Source organism: Camponotus floridanus, unplaced genomic scaffold, assembly GCF_003227725.1.
Source record: "Camponotus floridanus strain SB8 unplaced genomic scaffold, Cflo_v7.5 scaffold8, whole genome shotgun sequence".
In the NCBI taxonomy this organism is placed as follows: domain Eukaryota; kingdom Metazoa; phylum Arthropoda; class Insecta; order Hymenoptera; family Formicidae; genus Camponotus; species Camponotus floridanus.
The window spans coordinates 615,271-623,470 of NW_020229849.1; the positions used below are offsets into that span (position 1 = coordinate 615,271).

Below are 8,200 nucleotides of genomic sequence, written 5' to 3' on the forward strand. Positions count from 1 at the left end.
AGTTACGCAATAATGCATAAAAAAACAGTTGCAGTATATGTATGTTACTGAGAAAGTTAAGAGCCTTTCATGGCTGTTACCGCAGACGACGACTTATTTCCCATAGGATAATATTGGAACGCTGTGATAGAGAAAAGTCTGATGCTCGTCGATCATATGGCAATGCTTTCAAGCTCCATCGATAGCAAACATTGTAATTGAAGACAGTTTTTAAATATGCACATAACCGGAAACTTAAACTGATGGCAAACGATGAAAAATTGTCGATCGTAAAAATATCGCGTAAAAATATTTCGTCGAATTTTTGACTAAAATCGTCAATCTGTATTTTTTTTCTTTTTTATCAAGGAAATTTAGTAAAAAATACATTTGCAAATCCGAGAAAATAAATTTGTGTCTCATGTAGAGACTAGAACAGAAGACGAGGCAATAGAATCATGACATGTATTAGAATGTTTTTATTCAGAATTTCAGATCATTTCAGAATCATGACATGTATTAGAATGTTTTTATTCAGAATTTCAGATTTTTAAAATTTAAAATTTTTATTAAAATTTTAGATATTTTTGTTAAAATAAAGATAGGTACATGGCTAGTATTAGTTGCAGTTTTTTGATTATTAATTATCCCAACTATGTATTAAAAAAGTTTAAAATTAAGTTTATTTAAAATTATTCACAAGAAAGCAAAATAGCACAATAAAAATTTTTATGAGTATATAGATATGTACAACTTAGATAAGTATATTTTAATTAAATGTACTAAAATTGTAATGACGTCATCATTTAAATAGTCGACAATTTTGTTCGAAAAGATATTGTTTAATTCAAAGTTTCAGATAGCAATTCAATTTCCCAAAGGAAGTAATAATATACAAAATTCAAACATGAAGCAATATTTCACCGACCGCAGTATATAATCTACACCAAAATTGAACTTTTTTATCCGCGACAACAGAAACTTGAGAATTTTCGGAAGCTGAAGTTACATGCAATTTTCGCGCACAATAAATTACAAATGTTTTCCTACTCGTGAACTTTGATGTTCGATTGTTGTTCTTCGCGGTAATACAGAGTGATTACTACAAAAGATTATTATTTTAAGAACAGACAAAGCATCTCCGAGTTTGAGAAAATCTTTGTTATTATTTACTTTGTTATTATTATTATTATCGTTATTATATTAAGATTAAATATCTGAATGATTAAAGGTTTTATTGTAGTTGAGTTTACTTAAATAAATTTAATAAATAAATTCTATAAATAAATAAATAAATAAATAAATATATGAAATAAATTAAATGAAATACTTAATTGCATTAAAGTAATCGAGAAAGAAATATGCTAAGTTTTTATCACAATTACATTCATTATTAAATTTCTTCCGAGGAGAAATAAAATCCGACACGTTTCATCAAATAATTTTTTAGAAACTAATCATTAATGATAGAATAATTAGAGGATCGCACTCCATTTATTTTGTTTGTTTCTGGAGCACCCTGTGTTCGCATTGCGCATGTAGAATCGTACGACTGTGTCTATATGAATCATCGATTCGGTCAGCCAAAGTGGAGCCAGAAGCCAGACATTCGGGTGCCAGCGACGAAATCCATAAGTAGTGTCTGCCTTTCTTTTCATTCCGTACGAAGTTTGAATCCGGTACACGAGAAATTGTGGAATAACGGGGAGAAAAGAGCGCGTCGACGAAATACTTAATCTCGCGTGTAATGAGGAATTTATCGATAAGATTTACACTCGCACACACGTATGAAAGACATACGACTACACGCTACATAATTTATATAGTTTATATTTTGTACAACAAGCAAGAAAAAGACGGTTTAGTATGATTTTAGTTATATATTAAATATCGCAAAGTGAGTTTATAAAAATTCATAATATTCGGATGTAAACTTTTTTTAATAATAATTTAAAGTAGATGTGCGTATGTAATATGCGCTATGTATCCATATGGCGCTCGTAGAAAGCAATAAATGACCTAAATTTGTTGTATTTAAGAGAAAAGATGCTTCTTCTTTTTACGAAAATATAGATATATTTGGTAAAAAAATTATAAGAGATTTAATATGATGGATGTTTCTTTCACGGCAGTATACGCCTCGATGAATGCTGATCATATTCCGGTGTTTTCTCTCTGGAGCTTTACATTTTTCCGCTTGGTTCATCCGCATTTTTCTGGAGCAGGATCGACATTCTTCATCCGCATGATTTCCACGTACGTCATATGCCTTTTGTCGATTGCTATTCAATCTTCCGAAAGAAACATCATAAAGGGAGCTATTTTGGAACACTATAAGTTATGAATAAAACAAGAGAGAGAGCGAGAGTGGGTCAGAATTAAAAAGAAGATTGCATTTTGTATAGTATAATTATTTTTATTTTCATTTAATAGGATGAATAAAATGCTCGGAATACTTTTTTTAGATCTCAGGTTATGTTAGTAAAGGAATTTGGAATTTTCATTTTAATTATATTTTTTTATTATGTTTTTTCTTATAATTTAACTAATGTAAAAAGAATTTAATAAACATATTTCTCTAATTACATTAAAAATAGAGAGAATCTAACAAAGGAAATTTTATGTGACATATGTGGAATTGTATTTTATGCTCTACTTAAATATTTTTATTTATCCATTATGTTCTCTCCTTTTGCATAGATAAACCTTTTTTAGTTCTTCAAAGTATATTACTCGGTCTCTGAATGCGGCAGTTTTATATACGCACCTCTATCTTTAATAAGAATTTCCTTCGTTTAAGAAGAGCAGATGATTTTTTTTCCTTTTTATGAAAGCTTAGCGAGCGAATGTATGTCAAAGAGAACGATTATCGTATGAAAAGAATATTATGTCTAATTTTGTTCCCGAGATATAAAAATGCAAAACTCTTGTAAATAGCTTATATATATTTAAATTACGAAGCTACATGTTGTGTGTAAAATATACGAATAAATGAACGAAAAAAAATATTCAAAAATATTTGAATAATATTTTACAGATATTCATATAAAAATATTAGATAATTCTGAGATGGCATTTTTGTTATTTATCTTCGAACAGGGAAAAGAGTGATGAATGTTGGACATTGAAATGAAATTTTTTTATATACGTCTTTTACGAACACTTCTTCCGCAGAAGAACAGGGATGAGAATAGAGAGATATTAAGCTATATTTTATTCGGATGAGGATATATTACGATCATCAATGTTGTGCCGTCTGCAGTTACGCAGAACGGACACGATCAGACATATATTGTATATAGGTGTGCATTCACGTGAAATCGAAACGACCGTCATCGTCGTATCACTTTTATTTCAGGGCTGGCTCTAGTAAAGTGATTCTTAAAATATTAATATAAAAAAAAAAATTAATATAAAAATATTAATATAAAAAATATTAATATAATTAATTAAAAATATTATTATAAAAAATATTAATATAATTAATTAAAAAAATATTAATATAATTAATATTAAATAAAAAAAATATTCTTTAAACATAAATTCTCCCTCTCTCTCTATTTTCTTTAAGCGAGAGTACAATCATCTCAATATCACACACATTTTAATATTATTTCAAGATAAAATCGAGAAATAATATTATACATTAAAATTAATAATATTATATATTAATTATATTATTTATATATATATTAATTATATTATTTATTAATAATATTATACATTAAAATATATTAAAATATTATGTATTTTTTCTCATGGAAGAAATTAATTTGTGCACAACTGAATCAAGTATCTATTTTATTTTAGGATTCTTTGTTTAATAAATCGTTTAAATATAATAATACTCGTTTCCCTTTTCTTCAACAATTTTATATAAAACTTGAGTAATTCGTACGTAATATTTAAACATTGATAAATTTAGAAGACAAAATTGATAGAAAGGATAGATCAAAAATGGGAGGACACATCAAAAATTTATTTGAGTCAGTGAGTAATTCGGCTCTGGCTTTTATCCAGAAACTGAACAATACGATACTGAGAAGAGGGAAAAGCTAACTTAATAGCATTGCTACGTTTTACTGTAAAAATATCAGTTTCGATATTGTAACCAGAGGATATAACTTCTCTTTTCTGATGTTAAGATTCTTATAAAGCCAAGGTACAATGTGAATTTTAAAACATATGATATCAATTAATATTTTCTTCAAAATTATTGCATGCACATATAATTATAAATATTCTAATTATTCTAATTTTCTAAATTATTGCGAGAGTGAAATTCAATGTCGTATTATTTATAAAAATCTTTTTATTTATTTTAATAATAATTGTATAAAAATGTAACGATAGCATTTTATCGTAACGGATCGTTACGGATTCGTTTGCGAACTTTTATTGCACAGTAAAAAATTTTGTGTTAAATTTAACATATTTCACATGTTCCAATTTATCCACTCTAATCCACTCTATCCTTAATGTTAATTTAATAGAAAGCAAGTATGTAAATAAATAACACAAGTAATATGTTTAAAAATTAACACAAAAGTAACGCTTAAACTTTATCTGGAAATAAAGTTTATGTTAAATTAACATATTTATAATGTTAAATTTAATTAAAATAAAATGTTATTCTTACATTTTTATGATAAATAACAGAAGAGATATGTCGACTTAACATATGGAAACTGTTATAGAGAGAAATAACATAACTTGTCTGTTCATTTTAACATATACATATTTCATCAAAAATTCGTGCATTTACATATTATATAATTTATATAATTGTGTTGTTTTAACTCTTAGAAACAATGAATATTAACTCAACGCAGAAATGTCAAAATAAGACAATGAGAATATGTTACATTAATATGTAACATAAAAGTATGTTAAAAAAAAATTTAACACGAATATTTTTACACTAGAAAAATTTAACAGAAATACAAAATGTTTTTTGTATCAATTAATCTTTTCTTCAAAATTATTGCATGCACATACAATTATAAATATTCTAATTATTATAATTTTCTAATTATTATAATTTTTAAAATAAAAAAATCTTTTTATTTATTTTAATAGTAATTGTATAAAAATGCAACGATAGAATTTTATCGTAATTACAGATATGTTTGCGAACTTTTATTGTAAAATATAGTGTAATAAAAGAGACGCTTCTCTATTATCTAATACATTATATGCATTTTGTTTCCCCTTTATAATCATAATTTATCTTTGTGTAGATAATATATCTACATTAATCAATATCTCATTTTACGTCACATCGTAGTTTAATAAAAACGCCTTATCATTTATCTCCCACGCACACTTTCCGATACTTTCCTTACCCCCTAAGTCAAACAAAAGTATACTTTTGTAGCCTCGGTAAATTGCGCTTTTGTAAGACTAACAAGAGTGAGTAATACAAGAAAATACAATAGAATGCAATATTGAAACTGACCACGATTGTCACAGCTTGCCACTGCAACAGATGCGTCTCTGGGGTACCATGTACTCTCGCCTGCAAGATATCGATTTCGGTTTCCCTGGTGAGATAACGAAAGCATTTTCTCTGGTCTCGTGAGCCCTTCCCTTCTCGGGTCTTTCGTTTTCGCGACGATCGCGCGAAATAGGGATAGAGCGACTCGGTGATAGATTATACAGGCCTGCAAAAAAGGGGGTAAAAATTTCTTTTTAAGATGCTATGGTGATTTTTGATGTAATTTTGTGCGCTGAATCCGAATCTGGCCGTCAAATTTGCGTAGCACGTCAGGTTTTTGAGTTATTTGTAATTGAATGACTCAAAAATCGCTATTTTGGCCAATTTCATGAATTTATTATGAGTAAACCAAATTTTTTGAAATATTTCTGTCAATAGCATCGTATAGTACTCACCTTCATCTTTCGAATCCACTTTCGATTACCCCGTCGCACGATTTTTTTTCGCTCAGATATACAAATCATAAGACTGGTCATGCATAGGGATCTAATAAGCCATTCTAAATCAACCGTGCCACCTCTTTATTTCACTATGAATCAAAATTAGGATAAAAATATACATTTTTAAACCTTCTGTCACCTTTTGAAATTAAAAATGGCGCATCCAATATGGCGAATAGAATCACAATAAAAAGGCATAAAATTTAGAAAAATTTATCAAAATGTGTAACAACTGTATTAGATATTTCTTTACAATACTTTTTTGGACAACCGAACCTGACATATGTCAGTCTTTTCAACTTTCAACATCATCATGGATCTACCATATTAATGTCTATATAAATTTTCTTTAACGTAAATTTTCTTACAACGTCATACTTATATATCTCAGCGAAGAAAAATCGTGCGGCGGTAATCGAAAGTGGATTTGAAAGGCGAAAGTGAGTATTATACGATGCCATTGGCAGAAATATTTCAAGAAATTTGGTTTTCTCGCAATAAATTCATGAAATTGGCCAAAATAGCGATTTTTGAGCTATTCAATTACAAATTACTCAAAAACGTGACGTGTTACGCAAATTCGGCGGCCAGATTCGAATTCAACTCACAAAATTACGTCGGAAATTACTATTGCATCTTAAAAAGAAAAATCTCACAGGCTTGTGTTATCGACTTATGGAATTCTAATGAGACGAAAGAGACGTTCCCGATTCGCGCAATAAATTTTGCAACATTGAGCCGTTATCGAAATTCGATGGAATTTTAATATCGTCAGTTCGTGCGGCGAAAATGTTATTTAGTTAGTTCGCCGTTAAATATCTCATTAATACGTGCGATATCTTTTTTTTTACGCCCTCGCTTTCCTCCGCTCGGTGATCTTTTCGGCAATAACGAGCTAAATATGAGCATCGGAAAACGCTCATTTCGACCGTTTTGCTCTGAATTATTATATCTCGATATAAGATCCTTCCTAATTGCTTTCGCTTGAGCATTTCTTCGTGCTTCTTGTTTGCACGAGTCAATTTTAAATGATTCTATCTGCAACAGAGTTCGAACGAAACAGAAATTTATCTACAATTTTTTTGTTTTGTAAAACATAATTGTCTATAATTTTCTATTTTATAAATCATTTAATAAATCTAAAAATGTACACATATACAAAAAAGGTACGTATCAAAATATATAAATTTTTTATAAATATTTGGATTTATAAAAAGAAATTTCATTACAGATTTTTATATAGATTGTTTAAAACGACCTTTAGTTGTGTGTAATATTCTATTGTAAAAAATTCTTTGTATTAACAATAAAATAATGCCATTGTATAAGACTAATAATAGCTTTTGATTAATAGGAAAACGCGTAGGCAATTGAGGGTGTATTAATTGTTTTACTTGAGATGACGTAAACTCGGTTCAACTTTCAAATATTACAACCGAAATTTATACTAATGAAATGAGTCTGGGAACATTTTGGTTTTGCCAAACCCTCTGGAGGGCAAAAAAATTAACTATGTTTCCGCAAACTCACGATTGCTAATTACATACAGAAATTATTTTTGGCCTACAGAATTTTGCCTATTTGAACAAAAACACATTTCGATAAAATTAAAAAACTGTGAATTCGCGAAAAATAAAGTTAAAGTGTAATAAAACTATTCTAATTGTATTTTTATTTTTAAAATAGTTTTTGCTATATTTAGAATAAAATTTCGAATGGATTTTCAAAAGAAATTATTCAAATGGATTTGTATAATTTTAATTCAACGATTTATAAGCAACTTTATGCCGATAAATATATCCTTAACAATTTATAATAAAATTTCTGATGATAATAATAACTGTTGCTATTATTAATTAAATTTTGCTATTAAATATCGAAGTCATAAAATATTTGAAATTGTTAATAATATTAATGACAAATTTTATAGGATATTTTTTCTTTAAATTTACAAGAAATTCTTTGTGATAATATCGATCATGACAAGAGATTCGATCGAAAAACGAAACACCAGAAGAACGTGCTATGAGTGTTCCGAATAACTCGGGCATTATCAGAAACCGATCAGGATTAAATCGAGCGATTCATACGATGAGCAAGTAAGCAATCGATTAACATACCCCCGAGTGCGACTTTTATCGCAAATTTTCTTCCTCTCGGTCCAAACTCTGGAGTAGGATTTAATGGATTCGATTGTGAAGGAAAGTTGAAATTCTTATGCGATGAAATAGTAGTCTTCGTAACGTTAATACCTAGTGATACGTACATTATTTCATAATATTTC

The 8,200-nt window shown here is 28.3% G+C and overlaps 1 protein-coding gene across 2 annotated transcripts in view; it reads left to right on the forward strand.

The window, feature by feature from the left end:
- LOC105258690 overlaps nt 1-8,200 on the forward strand; it is a 91,659-nt gene that overhangs the window by 50,839 nt on the left and 32,620 nt on the right. The window lies entirely within an intron of this gene.